Here is a 20,545-nt window from a genome sequence, read left to right as displayed (position 1 = left end):
CTTATTGGGACATGGTGGCCATCTACCAACCATCCACTACTCCATCCATCTGGACCATCCAGGGTTGCATGGCACTCATCAGTAAACAAGACTGTTTGAAAATTAGTCTTCATGTATTTCTGGGCCCACTGCAACCATCCTCCCCTGACCTCAACCCTATTGAGAACCTTTGGAGCATCCTCAAGAAAAAAAGTGATATCAAAGAAGGGGTCCTATGTTAACATGTAACTTGCCCTGTTAAGATGTGTTTGATTGAAATAGCTTTTTATTTCAGTAAATATGACCACATAATGCTGCAAATTCAGCAAATGACCATTTTCAGTTCTTTACAACCTATAAAATGTTTTGAAACTCTGTTGTGCATAATAATTTGGAACAGTGCATTTTGAGTTTTTTTATTTTTGAAAAAAATGCAGTTTTCATTGGGTGGTTTGTTCAATGAAATTCAAGTTATAACGGTTGGTGACTTGAAAATTATATAATTATAATGTCATTTGCATCGACTATTTAGGAAAGTCAGTGTAAAATATAATTTGCATAATAAGTTGGAACACGGTAAGAAATGTTTTTTAAATGCACCACAATAAAGTAAGATAACACAAGTGTGAATTAAAACAAATAAAACCTAAAAGACTTGAACTTAAAAATAAAAACTCATATTGGTTGAATCATCTTATCTTTGGTCACACTTTTTTTAACCAACCTGTCAGTTTATCAGCAGAATATAAAAACATGTAAAAGCATCGTTACAGACTTTCTGATTGGCTACTGGTGTTATCATATGTTTAAAACGCTTGTCATTGAGGAAGTTCAAAGTCATAAAAAGACAATATGAGACAAGGAGTGCCGAGAGCCCTGCATGTTGGCTCAGAGTTGGCCTAATCGCTGCCTGCAGGACTTTACATACCGACAGTCACAGCTCAACCTTGTGATAACGAAGCAGGACGCTGACACAGTTCTTTAAAAGGCACCGGACTCGTGTAGTGCTCATAATAACTGAAACGATCTGAAAACATTACTACTCACACTCAGAAAGCACTCAAAGACAAGCTGACCTTGAAAACTGAATACAAATGATCTAAAATATAAATAACAGAATGCCTCAGGCTATAAGTGGTCTGGTTGCTTGAGTTTACCTTAAAAAAAACGTTTTTTCTCTATTCATTATTGTGTCCAAATGTAGCACCTGAAGTAGATCAGCATATTTGATGAAGTTGATGTACTGCTTGCATGATTCTTTCACTTTTTTGGATTGTACCCACATGGTTGAATGCACTTATTTAATCGCTTTGGATAAAAGCATCAGCTAAATAAATTGAATGTAAAACATCTGCATTAGCTGATTGTTTTGGACACTCTGGGGCATCACAACAAGCTGTAAACATGTCAAATATTACCAGCTTATAAAGTTAATATGACCATCGTGTCAGCAAACAGTTTGTTTACACATCAGGTAGTTACAGAGCGACGTGATGATTCATTTACAGCCATGCTTGTGTCCACATGATGAATGTAAGTCCAATATCCACAGGCCGTCACTACGATGAACACTTAACACCTTAGTGTCAGGAACAAACCCTGTGCAATAACCCTGTAACACCAAGCATCCACATTTCAAGTAAATTATAGGTTTTTATAGTGTTAAACATCATTTAAACTAGCCTGGCTCCACCCTCCTACGTACTTACGCTCAATTTTCATTTCCCTTCAGTACTACGTCTGGGACCTCAATAGTCCCGCCCCTCCTCCGAGAGACCTTGGATTCCGGAAGTAAATTTCCCATTCATTTCTCCCATTGACGTCTAGAAAAATCCGTACATAGAGAGTTTTAGACCATGCCTTTGGCTAACCAGCTACGACGTGACTCATAAGCATACAACATATAATTTTGACTGAAAAAACGAACACAAAATCCAAAAAAAGTCAAAGGTACAAGACTGTGTACATAGTTTCATTATCGAGCGAAGGAACTACTCATCCCATAAACCGCCGCTGAACCACCACTGAATAAAGGAAGCTACGTTAGGTTAGCTAACAGCTAATAAGGCTAACCGCTAGCTGAGACAGCATGTAATAACTTTAAAAGACCCTCAAAATAAAACCTGAAAATAACTGTTAAACTATAGAACAGTTGTAACGTGAGCTGTAGCCTGCTTTACCCAGTGTTTAGTTTGAGTTAACATTATTTTAGACTGAATCAAGCTGTCAGCTAGCGGTTAGCCGAATTAGCTGTTAGCTAAACTAACGTTAGCTTCCCGGTGGAGGCTAACGGCAGAAGCGTGGAACCGATCGTGTTTAATGCAGTGTCGTCAATCCTCGTAAAACAGGATTATCATTTTGGGCATGCGCATGACGGATCGTGCAGGCAGCTCCCGGAAGCTCCCCCTCCTCACCAGCATGAGTTCCACCCAATGGTTCCACCAATCAGAGGCATCACTGTGGGATTGTGGGATTGTTCAGGATTGTGGGTAATGGAGTACTTATCCAAGACATTGCGAATAAAAGACATTTATCTCAAAACAATGTTGGTGTCCCATGAACTTTTGGCATCTATATGAGCATATACAATCGCTTAGTCATGTCGCAGCTGGTTTTAAGTCTACCATCAACGGTTACGATTTTATGGCTTATACTCCAATTTGTCAATGGAGAAATTGCATTGTATTTTTACTTCCGGAACCCGCTGTGGGCGGGACTGTTGAGCTCTATAGTCTTGGGTTTTCTCCAGCCAAATTTTTGGCGGTCCAATCAGCGAACTGAGAACGATGACGTTGAGGCCGTGCGCTAGAGTTGTAGTTCCGTAATGGTGGCGGAGAAAGATGCGAGCGAAGCCATTCGGTCCGTTGTGGCAATGCTGCCGAATATCCAGAAGTTAAAGCCAGAGCAAGAGCAATCTTTGCTGAGTTTATTTGGTGGCCATGATGTTGTGGCCCTCCTCCCCACGGGGTACGGGAAAAGTTTGATTTTCCAGCTCGCTCCGTTAGTGGTGAAGGAGTTGGCTAAGGCTATTGCTAGCATTGCTATGCTAATGCTAAATATAAGCCTTCTCGGTCTTCGCTCTTGTTGCACATGCGCATGACATACGTCATGACCAAACGTTAGCGATTGGTTATGGCAGATCCAGAGTGGCTCTGGATAGATCCAATAGTTTAAACTTCAACAGAGTACCCGCCTTCAAGGAAGTTAACACTTGTCAATGGAGAGTGGCCAGACTCTCTGTACAAATAAAATAGGACCAGGCTACATTTAAACATGTAAACTACAACATTATTCTTAATTGTCACATACACACAGTACAATGTAGTGAAATTGTATTCCTGCAATTTAACCCATCCTAAGTATATTAGGAGCAGTAGACAGCTATATATATATATACAGCGTCCGGTGAGCAAGTGTCTTGTTTAGGGACTCTTTGACTTGTTTTAGCTGTATGTCTATTTCTTCATATGTACATTAAGAGCAACACCAAACCACAGTTAAAGTCCTTGTGTGTATACGCATATTTGGTCATTAAAGGGTAATTACCGTTTTTTTCAATCTTTGAAATTGGTCCAGTATTAAGCGTGAACGCTGTAACCAGCAGCCACAGACCGGCCAATGGGGCAAATGTTCAGCGTCAGTTTAGTCCACTAAAAGTGCTATATTTTGCCACTGAAAGGCTCAGATTATTATTCTAAGTGTCTGACAACATTATGGAAAGGATCCCTACAGAGATAGACCTTTAAAACCTCTTTGAGACCTTTCTGTTTAACCAGAAACAGCACTAATCCCACCAGACTCCATTTAAAAAAATAATACTTTTAGCGTGAATAGAGCCAACATATTTTCACATGTAAATCGGTAAACTATGTGTTTATTTCAACAAAAACTAGAGTTGTGATTGTTGGAAAAGTGGATAGATGACCCAAAACGTCTGTTCATATTTTTATTTTGTTTCTGTTGACTTTGAATGAAGTATATTTTACGATGCTAAAATTACTGTTTATTTACATGGAGTCTGGTGGCTTTAGCAAACGCAATTTCGCGGATGTTTTTATGTTTTAAAAAAGGATCTTACTCATTAACAGAAAGGTCGACCTCCTTAGAAATCCTTTCCATAATGTTGTCAGACACTTAGAATATTAATCTGAGCCCGTCAGTGGCAAAACGAGCACGAGAAACAAGCTGGACAATTGCCCTATTAACTTACATTGTAGCTTGTTTAATACTGGACCAATTTCAAAGACTGTTGTTCCCATCAGTCACTTAGACACAAAAACATAGGAAAATAGGTTGAACAAGTCCAGGTTGAAAAAAAAACAGTAGTACCCTTTAAAGCTGATTGTGATTCTGATATTCTCTCTCTTTTAGCAATGTTTTTGGTCTCCACCAACTCCTAGGAGAAATATCTGCTCTTTAGCTGCTATAATGCATGATTCCTAACTTGGAAAGAATCCCTAAGTTGGGTCACTTCTGTATTAGCTACATTTCTATCCTAAGATAAGATAAGGATTTTTTCCTAAATGCACTTAGGAAACATGTCTCTGTAATACCAAAAATCCTGACTGTCATGCTAAACTGAGATAAGATAGGATTTCAGACTGGGGGAGTTTCTGTAATGAGGCCCCTGATATATATATTTTCCTCTGAGTACGTGCTGAGTACGTATGTAGGCTGTGAGTCACTGTGTCATGGGATGCAGCATCCAGAGCATTGTGCTTTTCTCAGAAAATGGGAAACATGGGGACGAGTCTGCTCTGTCGGACGAAGTGCATGCAGCTGACATCTGGCTAACAATAAAAACTAAAGAAGAAGAATTTCATCGCCATCAGCTGGAAAAAATGACACCTACGCTCACAGAATGACTGACAGACCGTACAGATAACAGTGGTGCATTTTGAAATATTAAAGGCAGCGTAAAACATGTCACTTTTACAGAGCTCCATGCTATTACCTCTTTATTTGTTAACAACAGCAATATCTCTTTGCCTTTCATAAGCAAGGAAAAGCAAAGGAATCATTTGACAGTTTTGTTTTTACACTTTTTGTAGGATTTCTGAGAATGTCGACCTGTTCCGTTAAGTTCAGCAGGACCATAATGCATTGCTTTGAACTGCCTGGTCTGAATAGGTTTAATAAGGCCGTATTTTGTTGAATATTACCAATCTACTGCAAATTAAATCCGGTGAGGTTATAAAGACTTTGATCATTGAACTAGTATGGCTAAAAATGTGTGTGCTAAAAATAATTCGATAAGACAGGATAATACACAAATAACAATAATAAATCCTGGTACAGGTGTGTATAAGTCCACAGGGTTGCAGCCTTTGTATCTTTACGTATGATTTGTGTAAGCAGTGAGGAGAAGGTGTGGCACATTCCTGCTGCAGAGGGTTTGTCCTCAGCTGTGTGAACGTGCAGCGAGGATAAGACGTGAGGACACAGGTTGGACTTTGGCCAAACAGGCAACACTGCAGCAGCTCTCCAGCAATATCCAGGAAGAAGCACTCTTATTAGCATACGGTTGGATCATAAATCAATCCTGATTAAGTTATTAGCCGGCGCTATTGCTGAGTCTTGCTAAACGAAAACAAAAACTGGTTTGAAACTCTTCCAAGCTCTCCTTATAGTAGAATCTGTCCGTTTAGCGATGAAAAGCCAATACTGATTTTCCTGCCTGTTCATATTATTTGTATTACTGTCATGTGTTTTTCTTCTTTTGTCAAGAAGAAGGAAAAATAGCTAACATTGTGTAAATAAGCAATACTTTGCTTATTTACACAATTTAGCTATTTTTGTGTAAATAAGCAACCTATGGCTACATCCAATAATTTAGGTGACTTTGTACCAAACAGCACTTTTTTGTTTGTGTGTGATATGCTGTATATAACACCAGAAACTACAATAATTATCTTCTCCACAAACATTTATTCACACCAGGTGAAGACTGGAATCCCACAATGCCTTGAAAATCGAGTGTGATCGAGCTTCGCATTGCCCTGTGCTTAGTGGGTTATCATCCCATCGGAGACTTAACCATACAGTAAGTGTGCAGTAAAAACAAAACTAAAAGAGGCTAAAAAGATCCTTAGATCCTTTGCAACTTCTGCATTTTATAGACCTTTCCAGACTTTGTCATTTCACATTTGTCCTCCTGCACACCTGCCCCTAGTTACTCCATTAGTAGTCTCACTTTGCCAGACCTTCCTCCACAGCGCTGCGGAGGAGGGTCTGGCTAGTCCACACAGCATTCCGGGATGGGGAAAAACATGCTCTGGTTTATTGGCATTTCTTTAAACCAATCACAATCATCTTGGGTGGCGCTATGCGCCGAACAGAGCCCCGGTGTCACTGCAAAATAGCCTCGGGAAGGAACTTGTTTTGGTGGTATGTGTACAACAGAAAACTCAGATTGAACAGATAGTCTAGCTAGCTGTCTGGATTTACCCTGCAGAGATCTGAGGAGCAGTTAACCATAGTCCTCACAAATCCACCGGAGTTTAGAACGCTAACACAAAGAAAGAGGAAGGTAACGGACATCCGGTCGAAAAGAAGGACATCCGGCGGAATTTCCGGCGGTACAGGAGCAATCACGGAAGTAGAACGTCGTGGATATAGACTACCACATTAGCCCCCAGGATGTCCAGTTACTCCAGTCACTTGTCTAGATTAGTTTGCCTGCCTGACCTGCCTTCTCGTTCCCAAATATAAGCCTTTCGTTTTTCATACTGTCTATTAAACTCTAATGTCTGAATGTCCATGAAATGTGACAAAAATCAGAGAAAAAGATAAGATAAGACTGACATTTATTCAATTCAGGGAAATTGTTGTGAAGCAGTCGCAGTACAAAGTAGAAAAGAGTGGAAATAAAAACAAAATATAAAGATTATCAATAAGGTGCAAACTATACACAATGTCAATGTCACAAAACCTTCACCATACATGATGACAGAAACATATTTGAATTCAAGGTGCAGAAATTGTGCAGGAGTTTGTCACATTTTTCTATGGGGCTGTAAACCTGGATTTTGTTTTTTTCTGTAGGGCCATGATACATTTTTCCTTCAACCATTAGCCAAAAAGAGGATGTACTTCATAGTTCTGTCTTGTTTCACTTCCTAATTGCTGTTTGCAGACAGCCTTAACCCGACTTATAACCTTTTTGCCCCTTTTAGGATTCCCAAACTTCCTGTTCAGGCTCAGCTTACTGTTGGTAAGTGTAGCACAAGCGCAATTAGAAAAGGCTCATTTTCCATTTTCCCTCTTGTCTTTCTGCTTCCACACAAACTGCCCAGATTTCCACAGGGGGAAAGAGAAGGGAACAACAGTTTGTGTCCTACATGTCCTAAAACCCAAACAGAGCGCATGTTTTGTTGAAGGTGAGAAAGCCTTGGATGTCGCATGATGATCGGCTGCCCCCTGCAGCTCACACAGAGGTGTGCCAGCCTCGTGCCACACTGTTAGTACCTTGTATCCTGAAGTAGAGACGTCAGCTCTCTAAGTGGACTGGTTTCCAGCTCTCCGTTGCAGCAAATGGCCCTTTACATTAGACTTTATGGATCTGAATAAAGCATGACATTCAAGCTCTCACCCATCCATCCAGGCACTCATGCTATTCCTGTGTATCTGTACATGCCAGGATGCATAGAAAATGCAGTGCCATTTGTTTTTTACACATAAGAAGTAATTTACTGGAGCAAACAATGCTCTGCAGGGGGAAAAATTACATTTATTTTTTTGGGGTGAAGGATAAATAGCCACAAAAGCTGACTTTAATTCCCACAGTGGCTTCTTAAACTGACTTTTTACGACACTAATACTTAAATCACAATCACGTTAGGTAACTCTGTCGCTATGTCTGCCAACACCGGTGCACTTTGGCTCCTTCCTCAGATTGCACTCTGGGCTCAAGACTGAATTGCAGATGTAATACGTGGGAGTGGAGACACACAATAATATCCGTGGGCCAAACAGAGAGCAGCTGTGGCCAAGGAGTGAGTAATTCCTACTGTTGCCATGGCAACCGGCCAAATATGGCACCATCACCATCATGTAAGATAGAGATTTAGATAGATAGGCCACTAAAAATCTCCATTCAAATTAATATTAATGAAATTTTTGTTAATGAAACTCATGGATGAATATCACCTTTTAAATTGAGAATTTATTGACAGTGATTATTTTTTCCAATTGTCCAAATAATTAGGCCGCGGTTAGGCTACAAAATCTGGTTTTACCTGACAATGACAATGTTCTTTCTAGTTACACACTTTATCTAAACAGCCTTCAAACCCTTTTCTCAGTATTATTTATCAACCTATTTTCAACATTTCAGCAGGCAAGCTAACACTATCAAAGTTAACTAGCTAACGTGACTTTTAAGTTTTTAGCTTAGTTTGTTTGGCGTTTTGAGAATAGAAACATTAAATCTTATACACATGTACAAATTGTCAAGGATAACCGAAGAAATTAAAAAAAACTATTATTAAATATTCCCACTTATGTGCATTTTACTTTAGCTAGCTAAACATTTTTTGCGTTAGCTTGCTGGCTAAAGTGTTTTAGCTACTGATTGAACAGTTAAATGAAAGGAAAATCAAAGGACACATTTGGCATGGGGACAAAACATGCAAGGAAAACCTTAATATCACTTTTCATTGGTCTCTGAACTATACTCACTAAAACGTTGTGGCCTGGACTGAATGAGGTTATGTAATGAGGTTATGTAATGTCCTTTTACCAAATGTCTCTCAACCTCAGGCTGTCAGGTCACAGCAACCGAAAAGACAGAAGTCGGTTTGTTACAGGAGGGCTGCGGTTTGAATCGCTTATCTAGTTGGGGGGGGGGAATCTGCAGGACAACACTAATATGGCATACTGGAGATACACAGGTTTATTCAAAGCCTGAATATTAGTTGATATATATATTTTTTTTTTTTTACATAAGCAGGAGCATAAACTTGCCAAGGTTTTGACAAGGATCCCTGAAATGTAACAAAGATAGCCTATACTGATCATGACAAAAATCTCCTCATCAAATTTTATTTGGCCTACTGTGATTGTTATTCTGGTAGACTATTTTGCAAACAAGTATGGGTTAAAAGAGCAGTAACAATCTTCCACTTGTTTTATCCAAAAACAAATGAAAAAGAAATATATCCTTCCCATAAGCATCAATAGGAGTTAACAGGAAACTGTCCTGCCTGTGTTCCCTGTATGAAATCTCTCTCCTTTCACAAACTGTGATGAATATAAATTCTGTTCACTCAATGAATTTCTCACAAGGCTGACCGGAGATATGAAAAAAATTAATCTCCAGCTGCTGTCCTGAACCCGAGCCGAATTGGTTATCTGAGGTTTCCAGAAAATTAGGTCCCACTTACTGCAGACAGATGGACCTCGGACCAGAGCCAGTATTTCCAGTTCAGTCCGCTGGGACACTTGACTTATCACCAGTCCTCCCCTGACCCCCATCTGTGAAGTACTGTGAAGTTTAAAACCCTCAAACTAATAAAAAAAAAATAGCAGAAGAGAGAGATTTCCTTACATAATTTGAATGTTTTGCCTTTTTGTGTGTGAAATCACTTTTAAGTTAAGTTTCATGAGCAATAATTTAAACCAAAGTAGGACGGCAATCAACAATTGTTTAATTTAAATTCCAATGTTTAGTCCTTAAAATATTAGTAAATTGTGAAAAATGCCCAAAACATGTTCCCAGATCCCAAGTTGATGTCTTCAAAATGCTTTTTACCTTCAACTGTCAGTCACAGTCAGATGGCACAGTGTTTGTATACAATTGAGCAGGAAAATCTGGGTAAAATCAAGATTAATGGATCAGTTTTTGAGGAGAGAAAAGAGCTTAGATTTCTTTCTTTTTTCATGGACAATGAGTGCAGTCCACTACACTTTGAGATAAACTTGGCGACCTGACCTGATGGTGGTGCTAGATGGTCAAGTTAAAGGATAACCTTTGTTAAGTTGTTAAGGTTCACCCCAAATTAATTTTAAGGGTCATAGTGCACTTATTAGCCAACCAGGACTGATTATTCAACTAACCAATTATATAACAGGGTTGTGTTTCATCAGCGCAGACACAATAGGTAATCCTAAACCAATGTCAAATGCACTGAATCAATCCCCTGCCACACAAGTCAAAGAGATTATAAACGATTTAATTTTAACCCCCTCAGCCCCGCAGTCATGGCAGCTTACACTAATCGATGCAAGCTTTTCTCACCCGGTAAAGAGAGGTAAAGAGGGAATATTACATAACACTCATCTGTTTCTTCATTGCTGCACAGCTGACAGCACCAGGGACCCTGCTGCATACTACATGGCATAACCCCCCACACATCTGACTACACACTGTCCTCCCTTCATCTCTATTTCCCCCCCCCCCAAGCTCTCTCTGCAGCTCTCTCTGTTCAAAGTGATTCTTCTGTGTGACTATTTTTACATGGAAAAAAAGCAGACATACACTCAGTTTATTAATAGTCTATCCATCTCCAGGCTCTGCACCACATTCTTGCACTGCTCAGAGTCTCATGCGTCTTATGATTCACCCATTTCTCTGTCTCGGTCCATTCTGGATGTTATGTTCCTCATGACATAACCATCAACACACAGTATACACTCTGCCCTCCCTTTATCTCTGCATGTTTATCCCTGTTTCCTCCTCCTAGTGCTCTTAAGCCCAGCTGCCTGACACTCTCATGTCAAAAAGGTTTTGTTGAGACATATAACAGATGTACACAGCCAGGAAATATAACTAAAGTGTTGTCGTGTTTGATTCTCATCTTGAGACTACTGCAATGTTACTTTGTGTCTATGATTCGTTGGTTTAATGCTATGCTTGTTTCTGCCTTTCTAAGAATAAAGACAAAGTTAAAACAAAAACATTTTGTTTGGTTTATTTTCTAGGCCTAAAGCTAAAAAAAAAAACTAACATTGGCAAAGCTATAGCTAAAGCTAATTGGTGGCTACTGTTAGCTACCATCTTGTTTTGTTGTTGTCTTTTGCTAACATTGGAAAAGTTGTAGCTAGCAAAACGTTAAGCTAATTGGTGGCTACTGTTAGCTACCATCACTACATCCAATCATTTACAGGATTTCATCTGTAGTAGACCTGTAGGTCAAAAACCATCTTCTTTTGTTTGCTTTATTTTCTGTACAACACACGAAAGAATTTACAGGATTTCAAGACCTTTAGTGCTTAAAGCTAATGAAAAAGGCACAACTGGCAAAGCTCTACTGGAGCTAAAACATAAAACTTACTACTACAATAATGATGAACTACATTTCCCATGTGTACATGCATAACACAGCATGAGTGTGCTCTGTTTGATGAGTGAGTTTCCATCTCAAATATTTGCCCTGATGAGGATTAGAGACTAGTGTTCTTGGTAAGTATGTAGAAACTTAGCAATGTTTCACTTTGATGATTTAAAGAGGTTATTCATCAAATACATATTAACACTCTAAATTTCAACACTTTAAAGGTGTCTATATGGGTCCACACAACAGTGTTTATTTAATTTTGAAGTTTTGGTATTTTAACACTTAACAGAGCTTTTCTCAACACTAATGTGCAATGTTAGAAATAAACTCCCTTGCAGTGTCATTTTATAACTATGGTGTTGTTTCCATATTAAGACTTTGAGGTGTAAATGTTGTTATGCTGCATACAAACTAAATTAACTCAACCTAGAGACCTGTGAATTGTCTCACTAACACCAGAAATGTAACTCCCCTGAAGTGTGGTTGAGCAAACAAAACACAGACTCTTACCATGTGCAGCATTGAATTTCAGTGGTGGAAGATGTATTCAGATCCTTTATCTAATTAAAAGTATGAATACCACACTGTGGACATGTACTGAACTTAAGTAAAAGTAGCCTATGTAGGCTAAGTATTATCAGCAAAACGTACTTAAAGTAAAAGTACTCATTGTGCAGTCAAATGTTCCCTGTCAGTGTTTTCCCCTATATATAGATATTTCTGGAGTCATATTCCTGCTGCATTAATGTCTACAGTATGTTGCATTTTCCTGCTGTAGATATTTAAGCTTGTGCTCATTTTTAACTCCTTTATATACTGCTGGCTAGTTTAATCTACAGCAATGCATCATGGTCTATAAGATCATCATATGTTTGTAGCGTCGCTGTCCTGTGAGAACCCCGTATTTTCTCATGGTGTCAGAAAAACAGCCCTGTTTTCTGTTTTGTGACGATGCATTTTCCAGCATTTTCGTTTGTTTTTAAAGCAAACAGTAAAAAATGATCACCCAATCTGTGTTACATATTTTTACAGGAGCTTAACAAGTTTTACACCTTTTTTAGAATTCATGGTCAATGAACCTCATTTATATAAAATCATACTTAATTTCTGAGTTAGAAAAAAGCAGAAAGTATCAACTATTTTGCTTAGTTGATCAGAGGAATATATGTTTATGGATTATCGCAGATTTTGACCAGGTAAGACAACAGATGCTACAAAATTGAATAAAACACCCAAAATTCAATGAAAGTAGTGATCCTTCATTTTTATTTTAGCGTTTTGTGGAACCATCCATGTTATTTTCGGGCTGTTTGGTTGAAAGAAACCCATATTTCTGATCAGTTGGTCAAATTTGACCCGAGGAAAACATGAGGGTTAAAGTCTTTATTTAGCTTAAGAAGAAGGATAATGTTCTCAACACATAAAGGAACACTTCATCCTTCAGTTTATCATTAAAATTCAAGTACAGTACTTGGGTTACATTCCACCACTGTTAAAAGTTCATTAAAGCCCTACTGCTGCATGTAGGTCATCACATCCTTGATGGTATTGACGTTGCCGTGGTGATGCTTGCTGCAGAGCGTTTATCACCTCCGTGTTCCACATTATGTAATCAGCACAGCCTCACAGAGTGATAACACACCATTGTGTGCTGTCATCAACACTGTGTGTGTGACTGGAGCCTCGCCCAGAGTACATCAGTCCATACGCCCCCTGCTGCTGGCCCACAGGCTGCCTGCAGAGCTGAGCATGTAGTGCCCTCTGGTGGCTGCACGTGAAACAGGGATGTGATGTTAATTCTTCTTTCTTAACAGGAAGGTCAGAGGTCGTGGTCAGAGCAACACGTAGCATGGTGGCCCAATGGTTAGCACTGTGGTCTCACAGCAAGAAGGTTCTGGGTTTGAATCCAGGTTGTTCCGGGCCTTTCTATGTGAAGTTTGTATGTTCTCCCCATGTTTGCATGGGTTTCCTCCTGGTGCTTTCCCCCCACCATCAAAAAACATATACAGTTGGTCCCCGGCCGCTGTAAATGGCTGGCCACCGCTCCGTTGAGGGATGGGTTAAATGCAGAGAATGAATTTCGCTACATGTATGTGTATGTGACAATAAAGTACCTTTACCAGGTGCTGACAGGGATTCAGTTGGTGAGTCTTTTTTATATTTTTGTACTTTTATTTTGAAAAGCTTCCTCCAACTATCTAGGGAGGTCCCGAGACATGTTTGCATGGATTTAAAAAAAGCAACAAAAACATCGAAAAAAAAATGTCCAAAAGCAATCAATTGCACCAAAGGCTTTGAAATAAAAAACTAAAAAGGCGCGAAAACGTTTGAAAAAAGTGTCCAAAAAACCTTAAAAAAGGAGACAAAATTGCCACAAAAAAACTTGAAAAAAGGCAACCAAAACTCAGAGAAAAGCAACAAAAGTTGAAAAAAACCCGGCAAAAAACATTGAAAAGGAACAAAAACTTTGGAAAAAGCCCAGTTTGGATTATTATTATTATTTTACAGTTTGGATTATAAGTACTTTTACTTAAGTAAAGGACCTGAATACTTCTTCCACCACTGTCTCATTGTTTTATTTGAATAGCGTATCCACTATTTCATAAGAAAAATAGCAAAAAGTAAAGAAAAATCTGAAAACATTTACATTATTTTGTGTAACAGACGTATGTGGTTAGGAGCCACTGCTGTACGGAACAAAAGAAGCTGCTTCATTATCTCCTTCGCTGCAGCATCGATGCAGGAAAATTACAGGTTCCCGCTCGAGAAGACACATTACACCCTCAAACAGAGAAACCGCTCTGCCCAAAATAAACCAGCAGCTGGATTAGAATAAAAAGGTTGTATTTTTTGTTCATTACAATATATTAATATTCTTATCAGTGTACTGTAGCCTGCTCACAGTACTGTAGTTAAGGCTGGAAAATACACAAGATTTGATGACAGAAGTTTGACAAAAAAGGACAGTGGTGGAAGAAGTACTCTACTCTAGAAGTATCTTTTCAAACAAATATCCACATATTGTCATTGTTGGATACATTTGTTGCTCTAAAGATATGTTTTACAGTTGCTGTGTTTACATTTCTGGATGTTGAACAAGTCCCATCCATTAGTTTCAGCAATGTAAGCCTGTCTTTAAGCAGATTAAAGCCTACTTGCTTACGATGTATCCTTCCAGCAAGTAGTCTGACTCTGTGTCAAACACAAAGAAACCAGTGGGGCCGAATTTCTCTGCAAAGAAAAAATTGGCAGTCGAGGAATTTGTTCTGCTTTTTTTTCCTGTTTCACTGAATCTCACTGTGAATTAAAAAACTACAGCTAAATCCATGAAATGGAAATGCACCAGCAGTGCGGGAATGTTACTCAAGTACTGCACTTAGTACAAATTTGAAGTACTTTACAGGTCAATTTCTACTTCTATTCCACTACATTTTAAGTGGGAAATATTTATTTATATTTGTTTATTTAAATCTTTTTTCTACATATTTTAATTTATATGGACACCAGACTGAGCTAGCATATTCAAGATGGGATCTTACCAGAGCTTTGTATAATGGTAAAAATATATCCTTGCATAGATTTTGAAAAGTTCTTTTAATTATTGCAATCATAGATGTTGCTTTTTTTACATTTTCAGAAGTCGTTGGTTCAAAATGAGCTCAACCAACTCCAACAGTAAAATCTGCTTTTACATTAATGCATGAGGAATAATAATCTAATGATAGAATATATAATAGTATAACAGTCACACTTTTATACTTTTAATACTTGATTTTCCTGATTATACTTGCATACTTTTAACTTAAGTTACATTTTCATTGCAGGACTTGTAACTTGTAACAGGGTAATTCTTTACAGTGTGGTATTAGTACTTGTGCTGCATGTGACCTCAGAGTAACTCCGCCTGTTAGTGCTGCTGATAAAGGCGGACGTGAGCTTTAACTGAGAGAGACTCAGTGTTGGTGAAAGGTCACTTAATCCCCCACATGGAGAGTCTCTCTGTGGAGACGCCCGGGCGGTCAGAGACCGGAAAACATGGCCGCCGTCTCGTCCCAGTCCAGTCTCCTCCCTGCTGTTATCATCACTGGTAAACCCCCACAAACCTCAAGTGGTGGAAGAAGTATGCAGATCCTTTACTGAAGTAAAAGTAATAACATCACACTGTGGAAATACTCCACATTTATCAAGTGGACACAAACACCGGTGTGTCCAGGTGATAATATGACAGCTTCGAAACTTGATAAAAAGGGTTGGAAAAATAATTGGCCAAATGCCACCAACTCCTCTTTAGGGGCTCTTCGAGGAGGTGGTAGGGAAACAGGGTCTCAAAATCACCCACGACCCAAATCACGTCCTGTATAGTGAGTATGAGCTGACGCCTTCAGGCAGAAGGTACAGGTTACCAAACTGCAAGTTTAACAGGTATAAATACTCATTTGTGCGGCTTTCAATCAAATTAATGAATAATAAGAGATAAGGTGTGTGTGTGTGTGTGTGTGTGTGTGTGTGTGTGTGTGTGTGTGTGTGTGTGTGTGTATGTGTAGTGGCTGCAGTGATGTATTTGTGACTAATACTGCTAAATAATATTTGTGGTACTTACCATTATGGTTATAGGATGTGCAATGCCTGATAGAGTATTGGTGCAATATTTATATTTATATATATATATATATATATATATATATATATATATATATATATATATATATATACATACACATGCTATACATATTTGATATGGTATATATACACATGCTATACATATTTGATATGGTATATATATATATATATATATATACATGCTATACATATTTGATATGGTATTATGCAATTGCATTGTGCAATACAGAAGTTATTGACCACAGAGTTAACGGGAAATGTGCAAATATTATCAAAATGAAGTGCAATACGAGGGGGAGGATGTGTTCTGGGTTCTCTTCTGTTCTTCTGTGTTGTGTGAGGTTTATTAAATGTTCATTGAAGCATTGGATGAGATAATGTATGATTATGTTTCTATGTAGGTTAACTGTATGTTTATTGTGTGTCGCCATTTCGTTTCTCTCAAATGCCTAACATGAATTTCTCCTATAGGAGACAATAAAGGCTTATCTTATCTTATCTTGTCTTATCTTAATATGCCCCTGATCTTCCCAAAAAAATCTATTTATTGATACAGGTTATCGTAAAGGTAACCTGCACCAATACGTTAATATGAATTCTTTTTCACCGACTGACTCACTGATTTTAGCACGTTAACATGACCTTTAGTACAGCTTAGACTGATGAAACTTTTTCATCTGAGTCTGAGATGTTCCATATGGCCCACTATACAGAGGAAAAGCCCTTTTGAGGTAATAAAAACCAATCATCAGGCCAATTTCTACATTTGTTATCATCTGGTCTTTGAAGCTTAAGCATAAGCATAAGGAAGATGCCTTAGATGTATGCAATGAATTCAGAAGAAACACTTTAATAAGAAATGGAAATAGTTTAAATGTGTGATTAAGTATTCCTTTATGTGTTGAGAAAATTCTCCTCCTTCTCAAGCTAAATAAAGTCTTTAAAAAGCCTCTCGGATCAGCTGGAAAATGCATCGTCACAAAGCTGAAAACAGGGCTGTTATTGTTTTGACACCATCAACATTTTTAAAACTTTTTAGAGATACGTGGTTCTCACAGGACAGGACAGCGACGCTACAAACATATGATGATCTTATTGACCATGATGCATTGCTGTAGATTAAACTAGCCAACAGTATATAAATAACATACACATTAATGCAGCAGGAATATGACTCCAGAAACATCAGATATACAAGGGGAAACGCTGACAGGGAACATTTGACTGCACAAATTTAAGTAGGCTACATTTTGCTGATAATACTTATATCATTTTGCTTAAGTAAGATTTTGAATGCAGGATTTTTACCCATAACTTGAGTATTTTTACACTGTGGTGTTACCCAAGTAAAAGCATTTTACAACACGTCACTTATTCTGAGCACTTTCTAAGTAGATGCTTGATGGTAAAACTGACTTAAGTCACCCAGTCACAGGTAAATTCTTTGGGCAGATGTTGTCCAAACTATCCTTTAACTGTAAGATCGTTGGTTTGATTCCTGCAGCAGTGCCCTTGAGCGAGACATCCATCCACCTGCTCTGGGTGAGAGCGTCAGCTAAAATTTGAATGCCCATTTTACAGCAGAGAGTGAGTTTGTGGTGCATGAAATGTCTTTTATCCAGCTGTGATACTGTATGTTTTCTTAAAATAACCCTGAGTCAGCATTTTCAAAGTTTGTGATCGCCTTTTAAAAGAAACTTTGCCTGTGATCTCTGGAGAGCTGCCAGGAATAAAAAAAAAACACATTAACATAACACTGATCAAGACACGCTGTCTTTATTTTGCAGTGGGAATACAAATTGAAAACACAACCATCCATGGAGCATTCACACGACTAATTTTTTTTCCAGTCTCAGTGTGCTTTTTGTACAAGCGCGTCTCCGAGGAGAAACAGCAAAAGCCCGTCACAATCAATGCAGGTAAAGGCGACTTAAGAAAACATATTTGGAAAATAAACGGAATGCAATACCCTTTTTTTTCATCACAGAACACGACTGTCATTTGCAGGAAGAAAGGCAGAGCAGCAATAGAGCTGGTAAGTCCCGCCCCTTCCGCTAATCGCCCTGGACCTCAAAGTGGAAAAACCGTCAATGCAAGTGAATGGGAGAAAATAATTATTTTCTGTACCCGTTTGAATTTTGCCATGAATGTGAACATATGTTGTGTGTGAATTTTTTATATAATTTTTCGTGTAAAGAATGCTTCAATTTAGCGGGTAGAATTTTGATACGGTTAGACTTTGTGTGAGAGCACTTTGTGGACTACAGCTCTTCGCTGCTTTCGACGCGTTTTATATACGTCACCACCACTAGCACATGGATCCCGCTAAACATGGCTGTGTCTTTGGTGCACTTCACCGCATTCTTTCAGGGAGAGGACAAACTAATTGAGCGTGGTGAAAACCACTTCAGGTCTGGGCATGTGGAGGGGTTTAAGTTCGCAAGTGGGGAGATGGTCGGCGTTGTCCACGCCAGTCGAAGAGAAAAGCGTTATAATGTTTCGGTGAGTCTAATAGCTAACTAGCACGTTAGCAAAATGCTAGTAGCAGTTACTGTAGCAAAAGCAAAGCTTGTTTGAATGGTGACATTTGGGTACAAAACACACAGGCATCTCGATCTGTCTTCATAGATTATCGCACCGTGATTTATGGAGGGAAAATGCGTTATGGGGTGACGTCACATATGCGACATGTAGTCTTTCTAGTTTTGTCTTTTCCACAACGGCTAGCCGAAGAATCATGCAATATACTGTCAAACTCGTTACATGAAAAATTATATAAAAAATTCACAGACAACATATGTTCACATTCATGGCACAATTCAAACGGGACCAGAAAATAATTATTTTCTCCCATTCACTTGCATTGACGGTTTTTCAACTTTGAGGTCCAGCGGGGTTTTACGGAAGGGGCGGGACTTACCAGCTCTATAACCAACAGTGACTAAAGAACATAAAAACTGTGCTTCAATAAAAGAACCTTTTGCTAAAGCTCAATAAGGAAGATCCCTCCTGGTAGATTTGTACTTTCATAAATCATCATTTTTGCTTTTTAACATCTTGTCCACTTTTAGAAACAATCAACCTTCGCCCTGCGTCGTACGATTGGTTGCTGGATCGATCGGGATGAGGAGGAGTTGCTGTAACTTAGTAAAAACTAGTTGCCAAACAAGATAGTTACAACATTATAAATAAATGGAACAGTACTCTCACGTCTGTACGTTAATGCTATAGCAGCCGGCTAACTTAGCTTAGCACAAAGACTGGAACTGGGGGGAAACGGCTATCCTGGCTCTTAGTTAATAAAATCATTTAGCCTGTATTTGCCCAGAAAACAACCATATGGGTCAGCAAGCAGCTCATAACAACCCACAGTCAGGTTTCTTGTTAGGTGGCGACCTCTTGTGGCTGGAGTAATTATCGCGAGAGCAAACAAGGAAGTGAGGTGACAAAGTATAGGAGCGCCACGTTACGTTAAATAAAACTGTCACATCATTAAACCGCCACCGTGAGGCACTAAATAGAAAGGTTCTTTGTTCTTCGTTTTGGGACTTTTTGGAACTCTACCTATAGGTATAAGGATGAGTTGAAATCATCCTACCAGCACCTCCAAAACTTCTAACTTTAAATCTCATTTGTTAAATCTGTAAAAACAAATGCTTAAAAATGACATTTCGCAGTTGTACTTATGGTAATGTGCCGGACTATTTCTTCGCTGGGACCAGAGAAATGTGGATTAATCCACCACTGAAAATAGTCCCCAACAAATGCAATATTTTCTCCTGTTATGAGTAACGTTTGTTTAAAACTACAGTGAAGAGCTGTGACCAGGAAATTACAGAGCCGTTTAAAAAAAAATTAAAATAACACTAAATAGCCATTGCCTGTTTTTAAAGATTTGGATTCATTCTTGGAACCAGGCAACCAACTGAGACTTGGACAGAGCCATGCTAGCTATAAAAGGCTAGCAGTAGAACAGCCAATTGTCATTTCTAGATTTTCTACACTTCAGTTTTTGTACCGATAAAACAAATGACATATGTGGTAATTAGTGAGATTTAGAGGTGCTGGAAGGTGGATTGTGTTGCCTTTGTTACCAGTCTTTGTGCTAAGCTAGGCTCACCACATCCATGACGTGAAGTTCCAGTGTGAAATTCTTATTAACTGTAGTGAGATTTTAGTGAATGAAACAAACTCGATTGAGCCAATGATCATGAATGCACACCTCCTCGCGAACAGGTGGTGTTCATCCCGCTGAAACCATGGATTTACATTGAGTTTGTGCAGTATTCAGTTTTCTGCGGTGTACGAAACACAAAAAAAAAGTACCAGAGGTTAAGGATAGGAATATAAAAATGTAGTAATTTTAGCACAAATTGTGCAAGTACAATGCTGAGTTTGAACGTAAACCCAGCAGTTAGTGTTGACTTTAGACTCAAACTTACAATCAGCTGCTGCAAACTGTAACTTAAGGACAAGCTCAAAAACATTAGTTGCAACTTAAACCACACCCAGCATAATTTTTGGGTGTGGTAAGAAAAAGCTTTTTAGCCGGTGTTAAGTTGCCGTTTTCAGTCTTTTTGATTTATACAACCGTCTACCTTCTTCTTCCCCACCGTAATCCCCATTTTAAGGTTTCTGAAATCAACTTTGGTACTATAAAATACAAAGAC

The sequence above is a fragment of the Sander lucioperca genome, chromosome 18 (assembly GCF_008315115.2).
Source record: "Sander lucioperca isolate FBNREF2018 chromosome 18, SLUC_FBN_1.2, whole genome shotgun sequence".
In the NCBI taxonomy this organism is placed as follows: Eukaryota; Metazoa; Chordata; class Actinopteri; order Perciformes; family Percidae; genus Sander; species Sander lucioperca.
This window is presented reverse-complemented; position numbering follows the sequence as displayed.